The sequence below is a fragment of the Diabrotica virgifera genome, chromosome 10, assembly GCF_917563875.1.
Source record: "Diabrotica virgifera virgifera chromosome 10, PGI_DIABVI_V3a".
Lineage (NCBI taxonomy): Eukaryota > Metazoa > Arthropoda > Insecta > Coleoptera > Chrysomelidae > Diabrotica > Diabrotica virgifera.
This window is the reverse complement of record NC_065452.1, coordinates 144,588,885-144,602,023: the sequence shown is the minus strand read 5'-3', so window position 1 is coordinate 144,602,023 and position 13,139 is coordinate 144,588,885. Positions and strand designations below refer to the sequence as shown.

The window sequence follows — 13,139 nt, the reverse complement described above, 5'->3', positions numbered from 1 at the left end:
AATTGTCAAAAAAGTCAGAATGCAAGAGAAATTCGATATTTCTGAAAAAAAGCCAATAAAGCGACTGAGAATCTATTACCAAATAAACGTATCTATGACAAGGAATACGCTAAATTTCAACCATGGATGACAGAAAATAATACTGAATGCGTAAATGAGACTGTACTACTGGCATACACTGTACAGGACGACCAAGAAAAACATGGAACAATAGGATAAGCAAGATTCTCAAAGAAAGAGGGAAGACATAGAGTGAGCCGAAGGAACTAGCTAGAGACAGAAAAGAGTGGTGTACATTTGTAGAAAAAAATTTAAGAGAGCTTGTACACCTCGACACCTTCGGGTATAAGAGGTTTTCGATTATGTATGCATGTTAATTATAGTCAGAACAAAATTATATCGGGCACCCCTTGTTTTTTATAATTGTTACCATACTAAATTACATATCCAATAATTTTAATCCATTATTAAACAGATCGGTGCAGATCGACATTATATTGGATCCTCTACTATAAATAAAAGATCCAAAGTACCAACAATACTGTAAGTAGTCTTAAAATATATTTATTAAAACATACCAACTGTAGAAAAATAATATAACTTATCAAATCTGTTTATTTAAAAAATACAGCTACTATTTATAATTATTATAAATATGATTTATACGTAATCATTTGATTTTAATTTCACACTATCACTTTGGACGGTTATAGTCTTTCTGGCATTATTCGAATTTCACTTTTATCCAATTGCGGTTGCAACTCCAATAGAGTCATGTAACAGTTTTGTAACTTGATTTGTGGACGTCCGTGAGAGCGGTTGCAACTCCACTGGAGATTCCTGTGGCAGTTCTGTACTGGAAACTGTGTCAGAGAAATCCTAAAAAAATATTTTTGTTAGATTCCAAAGCCACAAGAATAATGGAAACATATAGCAAAGGAATTTGAAGCAAGATTGAACTTTCCCCATTGCTTCGGTGCCGTTGACGGCAAATATGTGCAGAGTATTCTACCAAATGGGCAAGGTTCCTATTTTTATAACTATAAAGGATTTCATAGTATGGTTTTGATGGCAGTTGTAAATGCTAATTATGAGTTCATAATATACGAATTTGGCGTGAATGGGAGAATTTGTGATGGAGGTGTTATAGAGCAAACAATATTTTACAACAAATTAAAAGAAAATACATTACAAATTCCAGTCTTTGATCGCCTCAGTGGTTCAGATAAAATGCTTAGTGACGTGTTTATTGGTGTTGAAGCTTTTGCCTTAGCTCCACATTTCTTAAAACCGTTTAATCAAAGAGAATTAACAAATGAACGCAAAATATTCAATTACCGCCTGTCAAGGACAAGGCGAGTTGTAGAAAATGCCTTTGGTATTTTAGCTAACAGATTTTGAATTTTCCATACCACTATTAATTTAAATCTAAAAACTGTATATATCATTGTCATGACATATTGTGTACTCCATAACTTTTTGAGAATTAAATATGCTTCAACCTATACTCCCATTGGAAGCTTAGACGTTGACAATAGGAATGGTTTAAGAACAGAAGATTCTAATCTCATTGATATGCAGAGATAACATTATATAAGTATTTCCAGAGACGCCAAGCAAACTAAGGATAAACTTTTTTTATGGTATTTCAATAATGAAGGTAGTGTACCATGACAAAATAGCCATGGTGTAATTCATAATATAGTTTAATTATAGAATTTAATTCAAGTTCTAAATATTGTGAACGTAGATATAGTTTAATAAAGAAATTTTTTTAAATTAATCATGGTTTTTAATTGATAGAAACTTACAAAATACCTTTTCAGGTAGATATGATTATTCCACAAACGCAAATATGCAACAAATATGTGTGTCAAGTGTCAACAATAGAAATAGCAGGAAATTTCTTAGACAGTTAGAAATTCGATTAGCATCTTTTATTTCGACAAAAATTTGGCATCCATGCCCAAAATTCTGCTTAAATTTTTGTAGAGAGTAGAAAGACTTCCGGAGTGGAAATTGAAACACCAATCAGTAGTAAATTAAGAAATGCAATTTTCTTTACACCTACAACAGTGGCTCAATCCCATATGAACATAATACTACATTAAATATGCCACAAGAAAACAGTGTCAGAACTTAGCAGAAATACATAAGTTGATTAATTATTATATTCTATTATTATAAGTATATAAATTTTTTTTGGCAGTAGTACCCCAATATTGGAAAATTAAATACTAAAATGGTAAAAGAAATTTATATGATTTAAAAGAATTCTCTATTTTAGAATGAACTAAAAATATAAAAATAAAATATTGCCTCTTTTAATTTTTCAATCATTAAAGTGTATGCTTCATTCTCTACTTTTCACCTTCCATAATGCATGCCAGCTCAAAAATTTGTACAACTCTTCAATTAAGAATAGGTCTGCAATGCTTCTAATATCACTCATTTCGACTGTCCACCTTGAAAACTTTTGCCGGACTGAACTTCTGACCACACTTCAAGTAAAACTGCACAGGTAAAATCTTCAGCATGTTGACGAGAGTACAGGCGGCGCTTGGAGGCTTACATGTGATACCGTCTTGCTGCTCTTACCTGCGCAAATGAGTCTCTGCAGACATGGTCTCAGGCAAAACGTAGTGTGTAGCCAGTGTATTATACTACAGACCTCAAGGCTCTGAGGATAGTCAGCATAATTTAGATTGCTCAGATTTCTGCATTATCATTATGAATGATATATGTACAACGTTATGCTGTCATGACATTTGCAAAAAAAATTGTTTGTATTGATGGTACCTATGGAACTAATATTGGTGAAGGCGTTGCTGTGACATACATGATTTCAAATAGAATGAATACTACAATTTCTACCTAATAATATCACTACAGATATGTTTATGAGAGATATAATGGAAACTTTTTATAACGGATGGACAGCAGTGATAATGTGACAGCTGTGTCTAATCGATTATTTTGTTCCTGGCACATTGATTGTGCCTGGAAAACTAATCTAACAAAAATTTCTGTAGTTGAAAAAAGAATGGAAGTATGTATACAAGTGCTTGAAATTTATACAAAGTACTTTAGAAGTTAACAACTTTTAAAAAGATTTGTTGAATTTTCCAACTGGAGAATGATTCTGGTACTGTTAAATTTTATGAGTACCTGAGTAAAAATTATAGTTTGAATACTAAGTCGGGGTTCTACTGTTATAGAAAGGAATTACTAACAAATACAAATATGTACTTGGAGAGTATGCACAGTATTATAAAAAGGTGAAACAACTAGATAAAAGCATGCATAATTTGACACACTACACTCGAGATAAACAAGTGGAAAGACTAATTCAGATAACAAAAGGTTTGTAAATATGTTTTGATTTAATTTTGTCAACATTTTTGTGGCTTTCAGGAAAAAGGACTGATTGATTGACTGCCATTAATTGTAGCCACAAATTATAAATTTGATATTGAAAGTGTGGAAGGAAATGATGAATTTAAAAAATGGATAATTAAAAATAAAACAAACTCAAAAATATGTACTGTTACAGAGAAACTGTTTAATGTATGTTATCTTGTCAGCTACATACTATGTAAAATATGCTACCATTCCTACTCATGTACTTGCCTTGATTATTTTATTAAATTAAATTCAATCAAATCTTTAATTCAATCAAATATTTGCCAGCACATTCACTACCTTTGTATTACATGAGTCACACTAAATAATTAAGTTCCAAGCAGTGATATTTGGGAAGAACTGGAGTCTTCAGCACCTACGCACACATCAAAAACCGAGGGATAGATAGAAATTACATGAGATACTATCTGCTCAGCACTGTAAGTAATTGCATTAGGTCAAAAATGCAACAGTGAAGATATTTTAATGACAGCCGTTAATCAAATTAAAGCTGTGAAAGCCAACAAATTTCACGTTGATCCAAATATGAGACTTGAGAAAATTCAGAAAGGGTGAAACAGGTGTCATTTTCTACCAAGAAAAAGACAGTGTCTATGTCTGGTAAACTATTAAGGAAGCCCAATATCGCAGAGTCCTCCAATTTGAATGAAGTATCCTCTAAATGGTATGTATTTGCATAATGCCTGTACCTATGTGTTGTGAGTACACAATTAAGTAATCAGCAAACTGCATGTCCATTTCTTGTTTAAGTTCACCATTATCTATAAATAGTTTTTCGCAGATTTTAAAACAACAAAACTAGAACAACTTGCAACAGAACAACTCCTCTATATTCAATGAAACAAGAATCAATTCAATTTCAATATAAAACTACAACTCCTTGTATAAAACACAATAAAACACAAAACATAGGTTAGGTTAAATAAAACGGAAATGTCAAAACAAACTACAACTTCGGAATGGACTAAATACCTATTACCTATACTGTGTTTAACCGTGTCTGTGTTTAACCGTGTCTCCTATTACTGTCATGTCGACACATCTTATCTTCATCTGTATATTCGATTCAACCTTTCACTAGATGGTTATTCAACCACTTCAAATTAGTATTCATAAAACACGGGATTTCTTGAAAAATATCGGTGGATTTCCAATGCAGGAATCCAAAAACAATAATATTGTTCTGAAGCTATTTTCTTGTGGCAATTTACTATTTTTATTATAAGAAAAGTTGTTTCAGAAAGGGGATCCTCAAATCTATGCAACACATCATACAATGTATATGTGCATTTTTTGTTACATGTCTCAACGTAATTGACATGTCAAACTTTTAAATACGCGATTTGTATAAATAACAAGAACATTTAAATTTCTTGGTTTAAGTAATATTTTCTTAGTTCGTGAGATATAAATCCGGTTGAAAATATTCGTTTGTTGTTACGTGTCAAAAAAACTGTGATGTGATGAAATATGAAAATATACATAAGCAGAAAAAACTCAGCTATTTTTTGTAATGTAAGTATAACTTTAAGTTAATATAAATTATAAAGGCAAACTGTTACTAGGTTTAGTACTGTTCATTTGTGTGGCATGTGTTTCTGTGTACAAATTACAAATGTCACAACTCTTATTAAAAAAAAATATTAGAGACTATCTGGTGATTCCCATATGAGTCATACCTACAATTTTGCTATGATCTAGCTGAAGAATTAAATTTTTCGAATGCAGTTTGCACTTTTACAACACTGTCAACTTAATCGTTAAAATTGTCATCAGATATGTAAAAGATATAAAAAAATCAATATTTTCTAAATACCTAATTATTGATATAGATGATGCATTTACCTGGCTGTGTTAATTTCAGATAATGTTCAAGTAAACTAAAAATCTGCAGCACTATATTTGTCTAATTAATATAATATATATCTAGCATTCTGTTTAATGGAAAATAGCTCCCTGTATTATAGAGCTGTTTGACACTAAAAAAACATTTTTAGCCTCAAACCCAGAGTGTTGAATTTTACTAAAAAATATAGAATATGTATATTCAGGTAATCTAATCCTTTCTGAATATTCAACAATCAAATTATCGGAAAATTGTGTTTTAAAATATTTTTTATTAAATTTACAAAAAGTGTTACAAAAGTGTCCTAATTGACACAACAAAATGAAAAAAAGTAGTTCTTGACACATTCAGGGTTAGTAATTGACATTCAAATACAAGGTACCTACTGAGAACTTCATTAATAATTATGTAATTAGGAGTATAATTAAATATTAGATTTAACCCTCTTATCATCCACTGAGACTGGAAACAGTGGAAACTGATAGTTTATTTTTTCTCCTGAAATGAGTTGATGAAATTTTAATAATGTTGTTAGACTAATATCTTTATCATTAATTCAAGTTTTCTCATTATAATTAGCTTTACTTTATCAATGTTTTTGTATAAAGTATTTGCTGTGTTATTTATGCAGATCCTGCTCTTTCTTTAACCCATTCACAGACATGACTGCATATGCAGACACTTACAAAGGGACTTTACTGTCTTCAGATGAAGATGTGTCCGCAAATGTGTTAAAGAGTCTATTTTCTTATTGAGAAACATAGCACCAATATTCCAGGGAACTAAACCACATTTTTGGAAATCATTTTCTAAAAATGATGGTACTATTCTTTCCTGTATAACTGTTTTTAAAAACAGACAGAAATTTTCCATCAAACTGGAAAAGACTAATTATCAATCCCCACTAAGTACTGCATGTTTGCAACCCCTTTCCAAAGAACAAAATAAAGTAACATACATTGGCTGAATCACAGGTGTTACATTCAGATGAAGGGGTACTAATATAATACCATGTTCACAGCATAACACCTCTCTCCTATATTGCTATAGCTCAAGTTAGGCCCTGGACTCCCTCAGCATCCGCCTCCAAGTATCTCTGTTTCTGGCCGGTCTCCTCCAGTTTTGCAGCCTCAATATCTCTTTGGTTCGGTTCTCACTTTGTCTATCCACCTCTTCCTTGGTGTAATATAAGTAGGACAATCTGTATAGAATAATATGTTTTAAGTTAATTTTAAATAACCTTGTGACATTGACCGCAGGTGAACTTATGACCACAAAACATATGAGGAATCAATTATATTATTGTACGTAGAATTGCAACATGCCTCAGCTGATTTAATATTATTGTTTATAATAAACTTCGAAGACTTATAAATAAAGTATGTAGTTAGCAGATGAAGTAGTAATTATTTAATTAAGGACTTATTTATTTATTTATTTTATTTTATTTATTTATTATTTATACATATGACCTGGCCTCTAGTGACTAATCCAGGTCGTTTTTTCCTGATGGGATTACAGATATTTTTTTTTATATTTTTACATTTTTTACTCAACTATTAAATCTATTTTTACAATTAACAATTTGCCATAATCTATTAATTACGTTTAAAAAACAAATTTAAATAAACAATTTAAAATATTTTTGGTACTATCAACTCCTTTCTAAGTTATAAAGACAGTCCCTCTATTTTCAGAAGAGAGTTGGTAGTTTTTTTTTTTTTTTTTTTTTTTTTTTTTTTTTTAATTTCATGAATTTTGTATTGAATTATTATTTTTATTTATTTATTTTATATTGAATTATTATTATTATAATTGTAAATATCTATTTTTGAATTTATATTTTATTTTATTTATTTTAATTTTATCTTACTCAACTTCATCAGGGTTGGATTATTGGTTGTCTTCTTCTATTATTATAGATTTCTTGTTGTTTTTTAGATATTATTTGTGTGAGATTGTTTAATATTTCAAAATATTCTTCATTTTGTAATATATCTCTTATTTCAATTCTTTCTAATCTTCTTCTCATTTCTCTATGTTCTTAATTATTTAATTAAGAACATAGATAATTTAATTAATAAGTCCTTAATTAAATAATTAATTTTATTAATTATTTAATTAAGGACTATAAGGGTTAATTGAGTACCAACCCTTCAACATTTCTTTTCATTGGTCTTCCTACTGGCTGACATCCCACCATAGTTCCCAGGGCCGCCGCTACCATGTGTGCAAAGTGTGTACCGCACACGGGCGGCCGATTAAAGGGGCGGCCAAAAGCAGGCCACTGATGATAATATTTTTTTTAAACGAAAATAAATTCAAAAAATTAAATACATAGTAATGATTCAAATATTTCTATAAACTCGTAATATTTCAGACAATTTAAACAAAAATGTCAGAAAATGTTATTTATTATATGAACTGCCCTTTTGCAGTTGTAGTCATAAAGTAGTTCCAGGAATGCTTTTTAATTCAAAGTGACTGGCGGCTTTCGAACTGACTGTGGCTAAGGCTAAGTCCACACGAGCGATAATTTACGGCGCCGTAAGAGCAGTAAACCTTAAACCTGACGAGGCATTGGTTGACTAACTCCTATTTCATCTACAATTAATTTGTGGAGGAGGTGTGGCCTACAGGTCCATATGCGATTTTTTCAAATTCTGAACATTTATGATTTGTTAAGAGAGTACGATACGACAATAGGATACTTTCCGAGAATTTAGATAAGTGCTTGTTAAGTTGCTCTCATTGAGTAATAAAAAAGTATTTTTTATTATTCGATGTTTTAAAAATAGTTATTTATGAAACAGTTCGTGACGTATGCTTTTTGCGAACGCACGCGATTTTTAGAGCACGAGCGACAACGGAGCGAGTGCTATAAATCGCGTAAGTTCGCAAAAAGTACTTTACGCACAGTTTCATACAATATTTTATCTACGATAAAGAAATAAAAAAAGCTGTAACTCTTCGTCGCTGGAATTCATTTCTATTTTACAATTTTTAGAACTTTGACATTTAAAAATTCTAACTACTTTCAAACCACAAAACTGTCAAAACTTTTGTTGTAATTCATTGCTCATATTGTCACCACCATGACAGCGCCAAAGTTAAGGATTGTCACCATGACAACTCGAAAGTTAAAAACAGTGCGTAAAAGTAAATCCCATTTAAAATACATTGTTACTTCACGCACACTTTAAGTTCTTCACGCACTGCTGTCTATAATGACAGTTTTCACAAACTAAAAACTTATACATAATATGACATATAGTAGATAATAGTTATTTGTGAAACAGTTCGTGAAGTATGCTTTTTGCGAACGCACGCGATGTTTAGAGCACGAGCGACAACGGAGCGAGTGCTATACATCGCGTAAGTTCGCAAAAAGTACTTCACGCATAGTTTCATACAATATTTTATCTGTGATAAACAAATAAAAAAACTGTAACTCATTGTCACTGGAATTTATTTCTATTCTACAATTTTTAGAACTTTGACATTTAAAAATTCTAACTTCTTTCAAACCACAAAATTGTCAAAACGTTTGTCGTAATTTATTGCTCATTATGTCATCACTATGACAACGCGAAAGTTAAGGATATTTGATGATATGAAAGTATGTCAAAACAGTGCGAAAAAGTAAGTCCCATTTAAAATACATTGTTACTTCACGCACACTTTAAACACTTCACGCATTGCTATCTATAATGACAGTTTTCACAAACTAAAAACTTATACATAAATGACATAGAGTAGATAAAATCTTTTTTATTACTCGATGGTTGCTCTGTTATAATATTGTTCCTTTATGCTTATGTATGGTTATAGATGGGTTATAGTTCAGTAAAGTTGAAAATTTGATGATTTTAGACACGCTTTTGATAAACGATTTTGTTTGTAATTACATATTAGTGGTGTGCCCGTTTCTTTTGCACACTACTTTATTTCAAATAGGCCTGGATCGCGCATACCAAAAAAAAGTAGATTAATAGCAAGTTGAAAATTTGTTAATAGCTTAAAGGTGTCTAGTCGGACAAACTTTGATGTACGGGAACACTGGAACAGGGGAAGTTTTAATTGTGGAACAGTTTAAAAATTTGGAACGTTAGATTAGGAAAACGTCCCATGTATTTTGTCGGACAGAACATCCAATTGATTTGTTATCCTTTCATTAAACTCTCATGCAAAAATCAGACTGCTATTACTAGCCAACATGATTCCTGTCATTTGACATGTTCTTGGTGTTCCACTCATTAAAATGCCCAGTTGGTGATAAACACCAGTCTGATTGTTGCATGAGAGTTTAATGAAATGGTAACAAATCAGTTGGAAGTTATGTCCAACAAAATACATGGAACCTTTTCATAGTCTGACGTTACAAATTTTTAACCTGTTCCACAATTAAAACTTCCCCTATTTTAGTGTTCCCATACATCAAAGTTTGTCAGACTAGACACCGTTAAGCTGGTAACAAATTTTCAACTTGCTATTAATCTACTTTTTTTTGGTACGCGGGATCCAGGTCTAAAAGTAACGTCGATATCAGAGCAATTTTTATTCATATAGGCGTTACCTACGGTTACAATGTATCTCCTGCACATTTCGTTAAATACTAGTACCTATGTTGAAACAACTAAAGTGTTAAAAGAGGGGCGGCAAATATTAAGTTGCACACGGGCGGCCAACACTTTAGCGGCGGCCCTGATAGTTCCACTAAGAATTCTACTAGGTGTTCTGTCATTATCCATTCTTATAAGGTGACCTGCCCAGTGCAATCTTTGTATTTTTGCATAATATGCTATAGAGGGTTCTTTGTAATATTGTTACAACTCATGGTTGAACCTTATTCTCCATATACCATTTCCACAGATGGCTCCCAATATCCTTTTCAATATCTTTCTTTCATCAAGTATCGATAAGGTTTATTGTCTTCTCTGTCATGATCCATATTTCTATGCCATATGTTGATAATATTGGTCATACTTTGAATTAGCAGAAAAACCTTCAGGTATGGTTCTGAACCTATTTTTTTGCATGGAGTTTTAGCTTTTGACTCATACAACAAACTGAAACTGACTGCCCATGTAGAACTTACAGACATTACTTTAATGTTCCTCTCTATTTTATGTTTTGTGTTTAATATTCCTGTAGTTTATAAGTGAAGATTTTATCTTCACTTCCCCTCTGAATCATGGGGTTTTCTTTTTTGGTAGGTATGTTAGTATTTTTTACTTTGCTCTCTCCAAGTGATTCTGTTGCTGTGTTAATTATTATGGTATCTTTGAGTTTTTCCCAGCTTTCCTCGATGTTATCTTTTTCTAATATTTCATTGTCAGTAATCTTCTCTGATTTTCTGTATAAGTATTCTGTATTTTGTCCTTTGACTCTGTCAAAGGACAAAATACAGAATACAGAATAAGGACAAGATAAAAATAAAATCTGTCCTTTGACTCTGATTTTTGTTTGTGTTAGTGCTGCTCTTTGGGTGTGAAGTATTTCATGATGATTTTACATCAGAGGTCACCAAACTATTTTTTCTCGTAGACCACTTTAAAAAATTTACGGGTTTCGGTGGACCCCCTACTGCTACATTTTTACCATATTCCCAAAACTCATCCCAAATGTGAAGATTCATTCCCAAAATACATGTCCTTCTATTTGGCTGAAAATTTGCCGACAGATAGCCAAAACACAGAACTTTAAGTGGTTAAAAGAATTTGTATAGTTTTAAAATACAAGAAAAGTTACATGCAATAATATCAGTCAAAATTATATAGTCCAGTCGGGTTAGCATTTGATCTTGCATGCCGTTTTTGCTCAATTTCTCCGCCATTTTTAACTTTTCGACAAAAAGTGTACAGACTGAAATTGTTGAAAATATGATTATTTCCTATAATTTCTTTTACTATAAATTTTTTTTGTTCCGTTGATATTTTCCGAGTTATGGGGAGAAATAGTGACAGTTAGAGCATAATTATTGAATTATCTCGTTTATTATTAGTTTTAGAACAAAAATGTAGCTATACAAAAATGGAGAGAATTAAATGTTATACTATTTTGATGTTTAATTTTTTTTTCAAAAATCAATATTTCAGGTAGTACGTAAGACCTGATTGGCTTGATAGCAGTGGTTTTTGTTCAATATCTCCGCCATTTTCAATTTTTCGACAAAAATGGTAGGAACTAAAGTTGTTCCAAATAAATCATGTTTACAATATTTATTACAATTTTTTTAACCATTTTTTTCGTAAGGTCGATATTTTCCGAGTTAATTGTACTTACAGTAGACGCCTATATTTACGCCTGATATTATTCCACATATTTTTTTTTGTATTGTAAAACTATACAAATTCTTTTAACCACTTAAAGTCCTGTATTTTGTCTATCTGTGGGCAAATTTTCAGTAAAATCGAAGGACATGTATTTTGGGAATGGAGGAAAATGTAAAAACAGTATTTTAACGTTTTCTACACTAAAATTTGATCAAAAACTTGTTTTTAATCAAAATAACTTGTTATAATGTGTTATAATGACATTTTTGAGTACCTACTATTAAAATATTATTTTTTCCATTGATATTTTACGGTAAAAAAATGCAAATTTGTTGAAATAAATACCAAATCACTATAAAATTTTCGAGGACCCCCTCATATAACTTGTGAACCCCCATTTTTATTTCACGCCAACGTAGACCCCCGTTGAGTCCTACGTCGACCCCTGGGGGTCCACCTGGACCACTTAGGGAATCACTGTTTTACATAATACAAGGCCATGGTCGCTATCTACATCTACTGAGTTGAGACATCTTACTCAATTATTTTTGAAGGATGTACCTATATATGTGTTGGTTACAACATAATCTATCATATATCTTTGTCCATGGGTGATTATTGAATGTATATTTGTGTTGGTCTTTGTGGTAAAAAATGTGTTGTTTATTCTAAGTTTGATATTCATGCAAAAGTTTATCATCAGTTCTCCATTTTTGTTTTTAACATTCTCATTATGTTTTTGCTTTATTCCGGGTATGACTTGGTTGCTTATTCGAGCATTAAAGTCTCCCAGTATTATCATCTTCCCTCTAACTTGATCTACTTTGTTACAATTCATTATAAAATATTTCCCTTGTTGTTTGATTATTATTTTCTGGGTCATATAGGGGAGAGTTGGACAAAACTGGATACCATTCTGGTTTATTTTTATTATGGAAAAAATGTTAAAGGAATTATCATATTGTTATTTTTTATAGGTATAACATTTATTGAAGCACACAAAAAACATATTTTTAGCTATTTTTAATGACTGGAAAATAGTAAAAAAAAATATTTATTAAAGTCCTGCACATCCCGTTCTAGCATACCACGGTTGGATAAAACGGGATAGGTTCACAATATTTAATTTTTTGCATAAAATTATCTAAAAAGTATATTTAAGTAGATATAAGACTGCAAAGCAAAATTTACCTTTGAAAAAACAATATCTTCAGTAGTCAGAAACTTAAAAATAGGCCTTTTTTATGTTTTTTTGCAAAATGGGAAATAAGACCTTTTATTTAGGACTAAGTACGTATATCAGAACAAAAGTCACATAAAAATATGTTGTTCTTTTCTGCAGTATGAAAACACGCTTTATCGCTGTTTAAAAAATTAATATGCCAACAAATAAATAGGTGGATAAAACGGGACATAAAAAACTGTATCCCATTTTATCCAACTTATAAGTGTCCCGTTTTGTGCAACTCAGACATTTTTCAAAACAAAAATGGCTCCTGCCTAAACGTGAAAGTAAAATTAGATAGATACACATGAGAATATTCGTTAATGAGTGCTTAATTAAATGTAATAGTCACCGGAATTATATGTTTAGA

At 31.2% G+C, this 13,139-nt stretch overlaps 1 long non-coding RNA gene across 1 annotated transcript; it reads right to left on the bottom strand.

The window, feature by feature from the left end:
- Window positions 1-597: 597 nt before the first annotated feature.
- Window positions 598-4,394, bottom strand: LOC126893223 (uncharacterized). The gene is made up of 2 exons (XR_007701086.1): window positions 4,113-4,394; window positions 598-879 (listed from the first exon to the last, which is right to left on the bottom strand). It is a non-coding gene; the product is annotated as an uncharacterized LOC126893223 (long non-coding RNA).
- Window positions 4,395-13,139: the final 8,745 nt, after the last annotated feature.